The sequence below is a fragment of the Lagopus leucura genome, unplaced genomic scaffold (genome assembly GCF_019238085.1).
Source record: "Lagopus leucura isolate 7727_CA_CO unplaced genomic scaffold, USGS_WTPT01 Super-Scaffold_100016, whole genome shotgun sequence".
Classification (NCBI taxonomy): domain Eukaryota; kingdom Metazoa; phylum Chordata; class Aves; order Galliformes; family Phasianidae; genus Lagopus; species Lagopus leucura.
The window spans coordinates 12491969-12508984 of record NW_024962270.1 but is presented as its reverse complement, the minus strand read 5'-3'; the positions used below and the strand labels follow the sequence as shown (position 1 = coordinate 12508984).

General features: G+C 41.0%; 1 long non-coding RNA gene across 1 annotated transcript in view; it reads right to left on the bottom strand.

Annotated features, from left to right (window-relative positions):
- Positions 1-7125: 7125 nt before the first annotated feature.
- The window catches only part of LOC122182950, a 10691-nt gene continuing 800 nt past the window's right edge, over positions 7126-17016 (bottom strand). Inside the window, exons 2-4 of the long non-coding RNA XR_006180044.1 lie at positions 15498-15553; positions 8525-8744; positions 7126-7723 (exon numbers count right to left, since the gene is read on the bottom strand). This is a non-coding gene — a long non-coding RNA (uncharacterized LOC122182950). The remainder of the gene's footprint in view (positions 7724-8524; positions 8745-15497; positions 15554-17016) is intronic.

The window sequence follows — 17016 nt, the reverse complement described above, 5'->3', positions numbered from 1 at the left end:
AATGTGTATGCATCCAACTTTTAATCACATAGGTCCTGACAAAGAGAACAGTAAAATGATTCCTCCTGGCACAGGATAAGCTTTTAACAATATAATCCTGATTGCATGTCAAACTTTGATGATTTTGGTTGGGTGACTGACATAAGTATTTAACTACACTTTGCAATTTTTAACATTTAAGATTTCAGGGAGTCTAAATGCTCATTTTACATATCTTCTTGGTGCATATCTACTGTTTTCTAACAAAGAGCTTTATGTGCTGATGTGCAATTTAGCATGCAAATTGAACATAAAGCTTATCTTCTGAGTAAAGGCTACTTGCAATGAAAATAGATCCCAAATAGAGACATTTCCTGAAGAAAGAAGAGGGATACCTTAACCAAGCTTTCAAGGAAATATTTTCTGATCATTGCTTATAACATTGACTAGATTTTATGAAAGACAGCAATACAGCCTCAAAAACATTAGTCAGAGGTTAGATTTCCTCAGCTGCAGCATCTGTAAAAATAAGGCCAAGTGAGATGCTTTGCTACAGAACATTCTTCTCATCAGCACGAAAATCACTCTGTATGAGATACACATACTTGAATACAAAGTGCTCACTGCCACATATTTAACATGAACATCAAAAACTTGCCCGGGTTCTCACATTAGAGTTCCAAAGTCTTTGTTTAGTACAACTTTTCTTCTCAACACTGTGGCAAATTGAGTCAGACTATGAATTGCCAGTCCCTTGTTAAACGTCAGGAGTGAGGAAGAACCCAAATACAGAAAACGTATTTCTCACACAAAAAGAACTCCTCACTATTTGTAATTAGGTGAAATTACACACAACTGTTGCATACTAACACATTTCACAAATCCAACAAGTGCTCTCTACTGTGATGAGTTGGCAAGTCGTTCTGTATGAACACAATAATTTACAGTTAAAATGCTTAGTAACACAAGCATATAGAGAAAATAGATTTGCTGTGTAACTACACAGTTGAGTTGAGGGAACACAGATCTGAAGAACATTGCAACTCAGGTTTCTCTAAAAATCCCAATACCTTTCAGAGGATCACAAACCTGCATGCAGATAAGCCTAAAGTCAATGAATACAGATGTCTAAACGTCTCTAAAGATTTCTCATGTATGCCCGTATACTAACTTATTTCTGAATACACAAACCCACGTGCACATTTATACTGAGTGGCATTAGGATAATCAAGCTTACTTTGGCTGTTTTTTGACAGCTAACAATTCCTACAGTCTAAAAATAATGAGCTCTGTTTTCTGTAGTAAAAATCCTCAATGGGTAAGCCAACCTACCAACCAGAAAGAGAGTTAAGAGCCTAATCAGGGGAGTTGTCCTGGTTCTTGCTGTACTCAACACTGAACTACAGTATGAGTTCAAAGCATACTCAAACAGAAGCTTCCATTTTCCACCTAGCACTAGGGGACAGCTCTAGCAAAATTACAAAGGGAGGATGGAAAGAAGCTGAGAACACTCCTGTAAAAGTACAAGGACACGAAGAGATTTCTGTACAGGGAGAGTATTGCTACTTGCACATGCCAGTGCTTTCACAAGGGGTCTGAAAATCATCTGGTGCCTTCAGCAGCTGCATTCGCACTTAAATACTGTTTGATCACCCCAGATCTGTCTTGTGACTAGGAGCAAATTAGAAGAGAGTGCTTTCACTTTATATCATTCAGACAGAAATTAGGAATTCAAGATAGTAATAATGAGTCCTAACAAAAGTATACCTTTCTTAATGTGAGGTCATAGTAACATGTTATCATTTGATTGTTTATTACATCCGGAAAATCAGAAAAAATACAGAACAAGCACCGAACCTTTCTCAAGAGCCATTTATATCAATAGAAGTACGTAAGCCATTATCAGATACAGAAGCCTCACAGCAGTGCTCCACACAAATCCAAAAGCAGAACAACTGTAAGCAAGGCGTTAGTGAAACCAGTTACAGATGTTAACTGTAAGTTAACAAAAATATTTAAATATATATAAATATCTATAACAGGGAGACTATATTTTCAGATATAAAGGCCTATCAGGAGTACAAATACCTGAATGAAAGTAATTGACTTGGCTGTTTTTTGACCATACAAGAGATCTTTAATAGTCCTGATATTCTTTGACCATTCTGTATCTGAGGGCTGCTGGAACGCGGGTCCAAAAAACTTCAAACTTTGCCCAGAAGCCACACTGCAGTTTGAACTTCAATAACCACCTTGTCTTTTTTCTCTAGCTTTAAAGCCAGTTTTTATTAAGTGTATTTTCAGCTTTTTCCAACAAGATACACTTTTAGGATTCAAATCAATGCAGGTTGGAGAACCAAGTGAAGCAGCTACTTTTGTGGTCTCTCCAGTAAAATCACTATCAGTGTTTTTGGAACAAATGACAGGTTTTTTGCACACTGCTCACCCGTAGATAATAGTTCCACTTCTGCCCTGTTTCTTGCATGAAGAGAGCCAATGCAAGGACTGCTGAGGTAGCCAAGCCTGACACGAGTTTTGCCATTTATTTAATCTTCAAAAGTTAGTTACCCAAGTAAAACATTAGACAACATTTTTCTTACACTGATAAATTATTGCAAGGCTATTTTATTCCTAAATATTGATTTTTAAAAGGGAATGCATGAGTTCCTTGATAAATGGACTAGAACATCAATCATGCAATTTACTCTGACATTGAGTGAAATACAAACACTTGAAGGATGAAAGAAGTGGGCACTTTTGAAGGTGGTAACTTGTTGAACAACACCAATAATAATCACAGTACACACATGAAGCATCGGGCGACATTCTTCAAATCAGTGCTGTTTTCATTGCAAGTCAAAAGTGATGGGCACCAGTCACCAAAGCAGTAGGCAAGGTCTTAAACTGGCTTACCAAAAAAAAAAAAATAATTTTGGTAAAAAAACATTTTCCATGTTTTATTCATTTTAAGAGACAGTATTAACTACGTAATTATTGTTGTAATTCATTCCTTATGTTGCTATGGATAAAACAGTAACTTATCTGCAGTAATTATGCAATAGGCTGTAACTAACTGAAATATGAATACTGCCAGTTTGTCCCACTGCGTTTCAGTTCTGCTACATAATTGTTAATGTTCACAACAGTGCAGTAATTGAATTACAGAACATTAGCCACATGATTATAATAATCATAAACTGCTATCAAATGGAAGACTGAATAAGGCTTCAAACACTGAAGTTATGAAGTTCACACTGAACAATACCTATCTTTCTCTTTAGAAAGATTTAATTTCTGCCATAGCTGTAACTTCACAACAGGTGACATACTGAAGTTTCACAGGTAACTTCCACTACAGCTGTTTTACATACATGTACTTGGTTTGATTTGAATGCACCCAAGACAGGTGGCTAAAATGGCCATGTTTCCAACCTTGCAAAATGCTAAAATGCTTATCTGAATTAGGTTACCTTCTCAAGAAACACTGAGCAGAAACCAGAGCAGCTTTGCATCCAGAGACTTCCTCACAAATTTAGAGGGATTCATCTGATCCAGCAAGTGCTGACCATGTACGTCAGCTGTCTGTATCAGGCAGACACACCATTTCCATCATGAAGAGAAGGCAGATTACCAAAGAACTCATCACGATAAAAGGAAGGCATTTGAGATTCTGCAAGAACATTCCCCTTTGAAATGTTTCTGGTGATCTGTTTTGATTAAAACTCAATCTTTCTGACCACTGAATTGAGGAGAAGAGGAATCTTTCTCAAGACAGGACTCTCATTTCTCAACAGGAGAACTGCGTTGAGGTTAACGGTTAAAAGCTCATTGCCTTCTCTAGATCAGGCACTAATGCCTAACTTCCTTTACTAAAATATATGAAAAGCTCAGCACAGTTTTGTCCTATATCACAGTATCACCGCACAGAAGTATTTATTTTCTATAGTTTTCTTCATTTACTGAAATTCAAACAAAGTCAGCAAGGCCAAAGAGACCGTCAGCTCTGCTTCCAAGAGCATTGGTTTCATCCCAAATGCTTGTTTTGGAAGTCACTGTTTCTAATTAGGAAGACTTTACCACTGAGATTTACATCTTAAATACAGAATTATTCTCATTAGCCATTTGTTGCACGGCATTTGTTGCATCTTTTTGGAAAGATTAACTAAATGTCATGCATAAGATCGTGACTGAGAACATAACTGAGATTGAGATCGTGTCTAAAAGACTCTTACAATTATTCTTCCAGAATACTTGCACCATCAGAAATACCTGAAGTCTAGACTAGCACAGGGTAAGGCCATACGGTACCAACCAAGACAGGAAGCCAATAGGGGATTTTTGCACCTGGCACCTCCAAGTTTTCTTCCATCACTGGACAGCTTCCATGAGCCCTTTTAATGTGTGAAACTGTAGATCATTTGTGGTGAATAAAGCCCTTACAGATTACTCATTGTTAATTAAATAACCTGATTCTGTCCACTGAATCTAATGCATTAAAGTATTTAATGTTTGTTTGGTAAACTGCTTTGCTAAATGCTCCTTTGACTTTTATTGGTAATAAACATTAAGCATTTATGGCCTGTGAAAGCAGTTTCACATCTAGCTTATGCTGTTACTATTTACAGTTTGTTAATGAAACACTATTAACTTGCTCCAAACTGCAAGTTGTTTTTGTTCTACTCCTTAATTTTTATTATATAGTATATAGAAAAAGTCAATGAAATCAAATCAGCTATAAGTAGCAAACAGTACTTGTTACAAAAAGTTACGCTGTCAAATCAAAATGTTTTCAACTCTTAATGCTCCAAGTAGTACTTTCTGCTTTTATTCCTGCTTGTTACAAGCACACATTGCAGTCTTTGCACTTGCCCACTCACAGCCTGTGCTCCCTATGAAGAGGGGATGCTGCTCCCACAAGAGCCTGGGGAAATGGCACTTGAGGCGTGGATATGGAAAGCTTTAGCTCAGTCTGAATTAAAGCCTTTTCCATGGTACGTTAGCAGCTAAAACACACACACTTGAAAAACAAGAAACTGTTTTCTCACCAAAAAAAGTACACATTACTCCTCCTTCTTTAAACTGATGCAATAAAACTCAAAAGCGCTCTTGAAATTTAAGAACTGTGCATGCAAGTGATCTGTGTTGCTATGGAAGAATTTCACCTGCCAGGCCACTGCTGAGACAGGATCTCCTGTCTGTCCCACACAGCCAACAGCTGAGCCCAAGCCCCTCCAGGGGACTGTGTTCTGTGTCTAGGGAAAGCAAACAGACACTCTGCTTCGTAGTTGTTTGAAAGCACATTTCCTCAAGTGTTAGCCATGCATTGCAGCCACAGTTGCTGAGTATAACTCACGATCACCCTGTTTCCCTGTCTGTATTCCTGGCCAGTATTTGTGGGAGGAGCACGCTGCCAAGACTTCTGAGTATTTAGCAAGCAACGTGGATTTCTGAAGTAAAAGACAGGCTGGTTTGGTGTTCTAATGCATTCACTTCTTGTAACATAACCATTATTGTGACAATGCTGATCCATCTAAAGTAAACACTAATAGGGCAATTCATTATTCACTTTAAGAGATACCCAATTTGTGATAAAATTCATGAAATAAATGGGATGGCAACAGATCCAGCTGTTGTGCACTTAAGAACGACAGCACATCCATCAAGCCATGAATGATACACAGTTCCAGAACAGGTGATCTCTAAGACAGGCCCCAGGCAGATGCAGGTCAGAGCAATGCCTGGCAAACAGGGGCTGCATGCAAGGCCAGACACAGGCACTTGGTCACCATTTGGCTGGGCCTCTGCACATACCAGAGATGCAAACCTGCAGTGCTTGGCCTGTACTTCCTCAGGGTTCTGCTCCCACACGCAGCAACCTGCAGCACAACGAGCCATGGGGAAAGGAGCTGGTGAACAGAAGAGCTAATGAGGAGCTACACCTGTGTCCAAATTAAACCCAGCACTGAAGGGGCAATGGGACAGAACCACTTGGGAGGCACAGACCTACACTCACAGGGAGCAGCCTCCCTGTGCTGCCCTTTGGATGCCTTCCCTGATGTTTTGAAGCCTCCACATTACAGCTGACCGCTGCTCAAGGCTGAGCTGCAGGATATTCCCTGTGGCTGCAGTTCGAGCTCTTTATTTCTCTTTAAGTTCCTTTAGTTTAACATTGATTATGGTGGAATGCCCTTAGATAACAGTGTTAAAGTGTGACTAACTTACTGCTGGGCTACATTTTATCTTTGGAAAAATCATGTGTATGTGAAGAGTTTAATCATAATTTATTCCACTATAACGAATACGTGTGAAGTGCAACATTAAGAAATTTTGATACTCAAGTCATACAGCCATAGAGGGGGAAAAAAATCCTGCATTCTCCTACCCCACCACCCAAAGTCAAGCAGAAGTTAGCTTCTTTTAGCCATCTCTTAGCTTATCTATTCTTAACCTTGCTTCATAAGTGACAGCAAAATTAAATGGAAGCAATCATGAATCATAGGAGGATCAGAGCCGGGTTACTAATTGGCCTATTTTCTGTACTCTCAGAATCCTCTTGAGCAATTTTCTCCAATTATAACTGCAAATCAGCATGTTATTTCCCCCTCACGAGCTACCCATTGCTTAAGGACTAACTAGGTGTCCCAGGATATTTCCTGATCTACTGCTGGAGACCAATTCCTACTATTAAATAATTACAGGAAGTTCAGAGTCCCATGCTGGAGGAAAAAATAATTCTATTTTACCTACTAAGACAAGGTAATTGAAAGCCTTAATTATAGAGAATAAACCTTATTTCTACTAGGAAGCTTTTCTAATACTTGGGGATCTTCTTAGATCAAAGCTGAGGACAGCCTTAACAGAATATACTCAGCACTTCCTCTTCAGATATTGATTTCCCTTCAACACAAAGGCTATAATACAAAAACTTCGTCAACTAGAGAGTCCACTTGAAAAAAGCATGACAGTTATTCATTGCTATTGTTCAGGGGCATCAAATATACAATTAAACTTGCACGCAATTAGAGCAATCAAAGTATAGCCGTTTGCTTCTTTGCTGCGTCTATAGCTGCATGCTAATCACACAATTTACATTTCACCTGTTACTAGTATTCAAGATGCACTATGATGTCTATTATTTAGCTAACATCAAATTTCCCTCATAATATGAAATACATCCTGAGAAGATGGAACATCTTTTCTAAAGGACAAATAACAGCTCAAATAGACTCCTCTGGTAAAAGCAAGATGACAGAACAATTGACACTTCTAAATGATATTATAAGTCTCCTTTCACACAGACAACAGAAACACTTAAAACTGATCTGGAATAAAAGAGAGAGAAGAAATCACTGCTTACACATTTCAGAGCAGCAGTACTGAGTTGGAAAACAAAGTGCCTGGGATTTTCAGACAACAAGATGACAAAGTCTCCATAAACAAGTGGAACTTTGAGGAACACCATTACACACAACCTTCAGTTTGTATGTCTTTCCCAGGCCTTGCTGCCTGTCTGTCCAGGGACTGAGCTGAGCTTGCTCTCAGAACAATGCCATCCAGCTCATTAGTATCTACAGGCTCGTTTTCCCTGGTGACATCTGTCAGGAGTATTCACTCATCTTTCACAAATACTTGATATTAGAGAAGAATTCTTTTCCTGGAGAAAGCACTGGAGCTATTTCTTCACTGCTTGAGCTAGGAAAATGTTTGTGGAGTCAGCATCACACGTACAGGTTCAAAACCAATCCTATATCACAAAAAAAAAGTTTGATATTGGAAATACTTTTATCTCAGGTAGGTAAAACTGAAAAAAAAAAAATCAGAAAATCTGTGAAACAGCTAGCAATCTGTTCTGCTTCGGTCACTTAAACTGTTCCAAACACTGCTGTCAGCGTAGAAACAATAGTTTATATTAAAGGTAGGCAGCCTGCCGTAGACTAAAATGAAATACATTTATTGGAGCATCATAAGGGATGCTAGAGATTTTTAAGGCTTAGTGTCAGTGACAGCAGTTCCTCAAACCTTCCACAGCATCTGGGGCTGTCACACAGCAACTAGGGCTGTCTATGCAACAGACACTGGTGTTGCTGCCCAGAGGTTGCTAACCAGCCAGCACATCTCCTCCTGAAGATTGTCTCAAGTTATCCTGCAAATAACTCATTACTACTCCTAATGATTATCTCATATTCTGTTTTGAATAAAGAAATTGTACTAGTGACATTTAAAGAATTATTTTATGTGTTGTACAGAGATTCTCCTCTGCAGAATATTTGAAGTTGTGCTTCAAAAATTTCCAGTAGTTTCTGGAAGTCTCAAAAATATTGACCACGTTTCTCAGTACTGCAATGCTGCTCTTTAACAGATCCTGTAGGGCCTGAAGCACAGTACCATTAAAGGTGTTGAAACTGTCTGAACTGGGTATGCCATTCATGTCTAAATAACCTACTTCAAGTTGCCTAGTATTCAGTATCATCTTTTTACTGTAAAAGCTGTGGGATATTCGTAAGCTATATTCAAGATAAGTGGGCAGGGTGAAAAGCGTTCTCACCTTTATCTCTTCAACATAAAAATGTTCATCTGAGGTCAAAAGGGTAAGCAATACTTCTGCCTTTGTCTTCAAGTGATGTGAGATATGCTTAAGCAAGTATATGATCTGCCTGTCCTTTTCTGGCCTTCAGTTTTATTGTGCTTTGGAGCTGAGCCATTGATGCTCCAAAGCAGCAGCATGCATTCAGCTGTGAGTCACAGCACCCCCTCTTCTCTTTCGCCTGCAGAGAATTTCAGATAAGCGTTAGAAAAAGCAAGCATTACACTGTTGACTACAGCAATGTTTTGTGGGAAAAAAAGAGCACCATTTGGCTTAAAGCAAGAAAATGAGAAGTATCAACAGTGCCCCAAGCAGAGCCTAAGATTTACAGTTCTGTAGCCAAGACAAGTTGACAGAAGGTTAAGTGGTGGCATTTATGAAGCACCATCAGGTCAGGAGGTGCACCAGCACTGGACAAGAGATGCCTAAAACACACGCAAGATGTATGTACAGAAAGGCAGTTGGTGTGCTGGGGCTTTCAGATTTCTCCTTGTTTGGAATTAATCCTAAAATGAAGGATATTCAGGGCAACAGTACTCTGCTTCTTGCTACATACTTTGCCAAAAACTAAGGCTGTTCAATGGTTGCACCTTCCCTATATATTGCATCAGTATCTACTGGTCTAGATGACCTGCGCCTACCTTCACACTGGGTTAATGAGGAGATTTGGGAAGCCATACAGAAGGGAGAGTGTTTAGACAAGACATAACTGTCTCTCTAATTGAGGAAAAATTACAGCAGAAAGCAACATTTGCTGCAAGAGACAGATGCACATTGAATTTGATAATCCACAGTTTACATCTAAATCAGGATACATGCTGCTGGGATGTTGATCTGTACTGCAGAGAGAAAAAAAAAAAAACAGCTTACAGTATTTAAGCTCTCTCAGATCGGGCCATTGTATCATATATTCATTTTGATTACTTATCTCTTAATTTATTGTACTCTCAAATTGCCACAGCTATTTGTTGTAAGCATAGATACTCCAGTCCCATACACTAGCTGTCTGATGCTACCAAAGTAGAACAGGTCCCAGCTCTCAACCCCACAACTGATTAGGAGGCCATCCTCACGGCCTGCATGTCAACAGCCCTAAGCCTCCTTGAGCAACTTTGTGAGGGTCTCTACAGCTGTCATCACCCAGCCCTGAGTTGACCAGTGCTGTGCGGTTGCACCCTTATCACAGAGGCCACTGCCTCTACCTGGGCATGGACAACATTCACTTCCTCCACAGAGCTCCTTTATGGATGGTGTCAAGTCAAAAAATACACTGCTCATGTGCATGATGACAGCTACATGCGGTAGTGATCCAATTAAAAAAATCCATAAATTGCATTACCTTGCATTAAACTTTCAACTTGAGGTGAGCATGGAGTAGACTCGACATTCTCACCTATTCAGGTCAGACATTTAACACTGCATGCTCCAGGTCTATCTCTCCCCAAGGAAAGGCTGTTCTTCCTTAATGAATGCATACACTCACTTTATATTTTCCCAAAGCAGTTTAGTTAGAGCTTGGCTGATATCCAACTCAATCTGCACAGAAACATGAGATGACTGTGAATACACTAATCAAAAATATAGAGTAAGGAAAGGTGCAGAGCATTACCCCCCAGAAGAAGAGTTTGATTCAATTTCTTCCCCTTCCCTAGTTTTATACCTATGTGGTGCCAGGGATATTACTTCTATTCACCTATGCTATGGAAAAGAAATAATTAGATTGAGTGCATTCAAAACATGAAACCAAAATACATAAAGCCTACTAAGTGAGATTATGTTCTTACACAGATAGACCCTTTGAGTTTAAGAGTAAATACAGGAGAGAAGCTCCAAAATTAAGACCTGAATTTGAGACCAGGCATGTCAGATTAAAGAAAACAGGACAAAAATACAACCCCTGACAGCAAGACAAGCAAGTGATTTATTTTTCCTTTGAAATGCAATAAAGTGATCTTTTCTGTTGGTATTTCTGTGAGGGTCTAAGGATTATGTTCAGATAGTTAAAGATGACTACAGAGGGAACTAAACACCTAAAAATGATCCGTGGCAAGTTTATAAGTCTATATAACTCAGTTGCATTCCAGTATGTAGACTGCATAAACCTAATAGGAGGATGCTTTGGGTTGGAGTAAATTTGCTTTTTTCCCCCAACACAGGCAGTCTCAAATGATATATTTATTACACAAGTGAGTGGAATACCCAACAGAATAGAAATAGAAGCAGAACTTCAATACTGCAAGAGTCGGGTGGCAGATGGGCTCATTAAACTACTTTATAAGGTCAACTTCTGCAACTTTCAGTTCAAGAAAGTGCTCTATGTACATCTACTGGAGCTTCCTGCCAGGCTGAAGCTCTGCCGTACCTAAATGAGTTACCTCACAACATACACAGCTGTGTTTAAAATAAATAATTTTATATTAGACACTTCTCAGAAGCAAATCCCTAGCTCCTCTAGGTGACTTCTCTTCAAAGGACTGATAAAGACCGTAAATTCTCTGTTTGGAGCCCATCTCCTGTTAATCTCCTTGCAAGACTGCATGGAGCCTCACTTCATCTTCAAAACTCTAATGAGTTTTTTGATTTTATTAGATGTTCTCATTGATTTCATTTAGTGATTTATACATTGGTTATCCTCTTAGCAATTAGGTATTTTTCCTTCTGAAGGTAAGACAAATTACAAAGACAGCCCACAACAGGTCGCACAAAACAACCACAGCCATCTCCAAGGAGACATTAAGTGCCCAATTGTGGGAATAAAGTAACCAAAGAAAAATAATACAACAAAACTGAAACCAATTAGGGTGCTTCACATTATGGATTGAAACCCAAGCACCTAGGAGATTAAAAGTGAACTTCAAAACCAGCTAAACTGGTGAGTCATTCTAATAAGACTGGCAAGCTGTGAGCAGTGGATTGCTGCAAAGTCCCTACAGTTCTCAGGCTGTGCAGTTCCAGCTGAGAACTGGGGACAGATGCAACAGGCACAAGGGGCTCAGCCTACAGCATCCACTCCCAACACACTGCTTTTAAGTCCTGAGCCCTATGAAGCAAGACAGAATCAGCAAAAGATCACTATTTCCCCAGGAGAAGACCAAGCGCTCTAGAAGAAGTAGTGAAATGATTTTTTGTATCAGAATAAATGCTGTGTTTCAGGACACAAGAGAAGGAAGAGAACATTTCTCTCTGCAAGTTGGCAGGAGCAATTCAAAAGCAGAAAAAAAACAGATTTATCTCAGATCTGTAGTTCAACATGAGCTCTACTGCACATGGCATTACAGGAATTAACATTCCACTAACAAGTGGAGAAATAATTCTTTGGGAATCTTCAACTGCTTCACTGTTGCCAGTCAAGAGGCCTTCTTCAGCTCCATCTGGACATACTCTAGCTTGCTTCCAGAAAAGCCTTCTCTGTTTCTTAAGCAGTAGTTTTTACATGCAATCATTCCAACATCAGAAGGAAAAGTGTAAGAATAAGTAGTATTTTATGTATTGTAGTAGGCAATCTGGAGGATTCTCTTAAGATAAACAAACCAGACAGTAAAAATTCAAATGCAGAATCTGTTCAACATGCTGAGAATTAATGAGCTGGAGGCAACCATAGAAACATAAAATAATTAAGTTTGGAAAAGAGCTAAGATCATCTAGTCCAATCATCCATCAACGCTGCCCACTAAACCACGATCCTTGGTGCCATATCTCCATGTTTCTTGAACACGTCCAGGAATGGTGACCCCACCACATCCTGAGCAGCAAGTGCCAGTGCAACACCACTCTGGAATGTTTCCTAATACCTGAACCTTCCTAGTGTAACTTGAGGCCGTTCCCTCAACCCATCACTGTCACCTGGGAGAAGATGCTGGCCCCTGTCTCACCACAACCTCCTTCCAGTTGGTTGATGAAAGCAATCTCCAATACCCAAGAGGTATAGGCCTCAGGAGGAATAATATGCCAATGTTTCCCCCAGAACATGCCCAGGCTGTACCCTCTCCCAGCAGGAGAGCTGTCTGGGGAAGGTTTGAAGCCACAGCCCGTTCAACATACTGCTGGCAGACTTGTTCCTTAGCCCTGCACATGCTCACCCAAACTAACCTCAGTCCCTCAGACTCTGCTGCATGGGGCAATGGACTTCGATTACATCCTGCCATCCTCTCTATTACTGCCACATGGAAAAGCATTGAAAAGAACTCACCACTGAAAAGATGAGAAGGGAGAGAACAAGCTCACAAGCACACCTCCTCCTCCGTGCATTGTTCCCATTAACATCAGCAGCTATTCTGCTAAGTTGTAACCCGAGGGGATAATTAAACTCTTGCTGTTTCCAGGCTCCCACATCACCCGCTGCTCCCTGCCCACAGCCACTCAGCGCAGCCACATGGGAGGGACCTCAAACATTTTCCAGAGTCAGCAGCACTGCCCACCTTCTGTTAGTTTTCAAACATCAAAGCTGCCCTTATTTCAACATTTACTCAAGAACCATTGAGGTTACGGTGAAACTGGGACAATCGTGATAGTAAGTTTGAACACGGGAGATAAATGATTAAAAGTTCTCAAGGTAAGAGTACTGTCTTTTCTGGAGGTGCTGCCTACTTATATTGATGAATTTCCTTCTCCGTGGTGTACAGCATCACTTCAGGCTGCAGTGCAGTAAAGAGAAATTATCTGGAAGCTGCTCCGCTGGCACTGCAGCACAGCTTAGGTGGGAAGTCACGTAAAGCCGCATCACTCAAAGCACTGACTGCCACACTGGCAGTAGTTTTAATTTATTGAAGTGAAGGGACAACCAATTTAAGTCTCGCTGCAAGAATTATCAGAGCTGTTCAAAAGAAAATGCAGAGTGGGGGATAAATGATTAGGTCCCACTAAAGTTTCCGCAGTTGTTCTCATTCATAAGCAGATCTGCACTCCCAAAAACTGCCCGGGGGGTCAGAGACGTTTAAAGCTGCTGGAGAGCCTCAATACAAGGGCAGCAGACATACAGCTTCCTCTCTCTGCGCCAGGAGGCCGTGCACAGCCTATTGCACTGCTTCACACTGAGGGGGCTGAACCCACGCACACTATATAAATCAGTAAGGGGTAACACCTGGTGTTGTGTGGCCAGGTGAGCCAGACTGAGGGTCAGCCTCAGCACCAGACCCATTACTGATGGGGGACAATGTGCTTTCTTCTGAATTCTTTAGCTTATTAAATGTAATTAAATATAAAACCTTTTTAAATTATCCAGTCTTTAATCCAATGCAGGTTAACAGGGTCATACCAGAGCAGCATATGCATATTGACTAGACTTAAAAAGTAGCAACAGTAGAAGGAAAAAAAAAAAATCCTGCTTTCTCCACTACTTATCATAGGGCAATCACAGGTCAAACGTACCCAACAAAACACAAACAACCCTCTGCTGCACAGCATAATGAAACACAGCTAGGAACCAGCCATCGATGAAGCAATCAATAACTCACACATCTGAAGAAAGCAAGTAGGCTGTAACATCGTCCATACACCTGACATTTGCCAGCAGTAACATTAATCCCTAGATGAAGCCTGCTATACCTTTAGGTACTTTATCCCCCAAAGAAGTATCCATAGAATTAATTATAATGTTGATTCTGAATAGTGCCTCAGATTGGAAATTAGTCTAGTGTTTAAATTAAGCAGTAGATTGAAATGGCTAATTGTTATCAGCTCGTGATTAAACAAAAGAGCCACAGGACTGACTATAAAAAAGTTTGTGCTGCATATCACTTCAGTGTGACTGATGTTCAGAGTTGCTGAGTACGTGCTAATTGCTGCAGCATCGTTAGGTTCAGCTGAGGGTTCAAGGTTCAGAGGTTTAAAAATAACATCTCTCATTCCTTCCATCGGTGATTTGGGGCTATTTGCAGGTAGCAATGCTTTGTGAGGACACAAGCACTCAGTTACTCAAAAATCATCCATGATCCCACTCCCAGTCCAGCCCCCAAGAGCAGTCCCTTCTTCATCTCCAACACTGCACAGCACAAGTAAGGAGAAAAATGAGCAAAAAGGGGCTGGGAAGACATGAAACCCCAGCTGAACTCAAGCAGAGAGAACAAAGCTCTTCCCAAGAGCTGTTTTTTTGACCAAACCCTTCATTTGCTTTTCATGTAACAAAAGCCACAATTCAGACCCTGTTGATTTGGAGATGTCGGAGTAAAAGTCTGGACAAGGAAAGGACAGCAAAAGTAATATCTTCATGCCCTATACTTTCCTCTGCAATGAAACCCCAGGCACGCAACTCAAGAGAAACTGCTCAAAATTCCACTGACCATTGAACACTCCTCTCCTTGCAGGAGGCTGGAACAATAGGAGAAGCAGAAGCAGCAGGAGAAGCAGAGAAATCACCACACCAGGGCAGAGAATGGGAGTGCGAAGCAGGTACCAGAAATAGCCAGGAAATGAAGATTTCTATAAAAGGATGAATTTGAGGGTTTTGCTGGGGCAGGTGAGAAGAAGGGGAGAAAAACACCAAGGAGTCCCACCTCTCTGCCCTCCTCCAACCCTGCACAGCCACTGCCTCTGTGAGCAGGGTGGGATTTCTGGCTATTTTTTATCAATCACTTTACATAGAGCTCCATAAATGAAATCGCTAATGACATTGAGAGGTAAAGCAGAGACCTGAAGTTGAGAGAGTGTCAGAAATCAGCTTTGTGACCTCAGCTCACACCTCTAGGGACATTTAACAATCATATTAGAAACACAGAATAGCCTGGGTTGAGAAAGGACCATAATGATCATCTAGTTTAAGCCTCCTGCAACGTACAGCGTCACCAACCACTAGACCAGACCGCCCAGAGCCACATCCAGCCTGGCCTTGAATGCCTCCAGGGATAGGGCATCCACATGCACTTAGTGTATCATTTACTGTTCCAGAATTTCCCATGTGAGATCATGAAATAATGTAGGATCAGCGGAAGTTACTCACCAAACCAGCAAGTATTACAGGGATAGTTTCTGCAGCCACGAGATCCAGACCTGTTCCTGAGAACACAAAGGCACACTTGACGAAGGTGACACTTAGCTGCCAGACTCCAACCTCCCCTCCAAATTAAACAGGAAACCACCATTTCAAGGAGAAGTACCTAACACACACCAAGTTGTAGTTTCTCCTGAATTCATTCCCGTAATGGCTAAAATACGTTCATTTAAATACTCCTAAAATGGGAATCTGCAAGCGCAGCAAGCATCCAGCCAAGAGACATAAAGCAGAAAGGCCATACTCACAGTTACAGGAGGACACAGCTGCAGCACTGCAGCAGTTGGACTGCAGATCCAGCAGCCCCTCGCATCCCATTTACTGGTTGGCCACAACAGTTCCCTCAGACCTCTGCTCCCTCCCAAAGCGCACACAGACTCCCAGTGACCACCAGAAAAGTGGCAGTCAGCTGGAGAAGTGCTTGTTAAGTTCACTGGTTTCCACAGCAAAAGCCCACAAACTGGGCCCACACCTGCCTGATCGTGGCCATAGTCCTTTCCTACTTGCTGAGCAGTAAGTGTTTGGAGAAACAATTACACAGAACTACAGGCCAGAGTATTTTGTTACATTTACTAACAGGAATATATTTGTGCAAATGTGCATCTGTTCAGGGTAAAGAAGGGTCTCCAAGCTGTTTTCATATTTGGCTTAAACGTTATTCCACCAAGATCCTTGTAACAGGCTCCTAAAACAAAAGGCAATTGCCAAGTTGAGCCTATCTGCAGTTCATTGCTTTCTCCAATTTTTAGGCACCCCCACTTCCCTACTCAGTTTGGCTCAGCTTCCCAATAAATTGCCTTAAGATTCTTAATACCTGTTCAATTATCTAATTCCTGGAGCAACTCACATCAATACTGGATGCCCTCCAAGGGCAGCAAGCAACAAGGCAATTCCCTGGGCTGCAAATGACAAAGGATGCTGCTCACTCAGGCACTGTGCATCTCTGTGCCACCTTCCCCAGATCAGTGCTGAATGAATTTGCCCACAATAACAGGATTTTGCTGGGCAAGATCTGCTGACTTGTGACAAGAACATGGAGAAGGTGGCCGGCCCTGTTTTGGCCTGACCCCAGCCTACACATGCCAGCAGTGTGAGTTAACACACGTGGAATGGCCCCTGCTCACCTCTGCCAGACTCCCAGGGCAGAGCACCCCAACCAAGTAGAAGATGAGAGACAGACATTTTACTTTTTAAATTATAGTAAGGTCTTATTTTATAATAGGTAACAGAGTATAGTGTCTTCTATTATTCTAGCAAGCCATTTGATGCATTATTAATTATATGAGGAATCTAGGATACATAATGAAGTAAAAGCAATTAAGCACAAGTCTTTATACATGTTTAGATAGTTGCTCTGTATTTTCAACGTAGAAAGAAGAGCAAAATGACATGCTGCAGAGCTACAGGGATATGGAGCTGCTCAGACCGCACGCAGACCGCACGCAGACCGCACGCAGACCGCACGCAG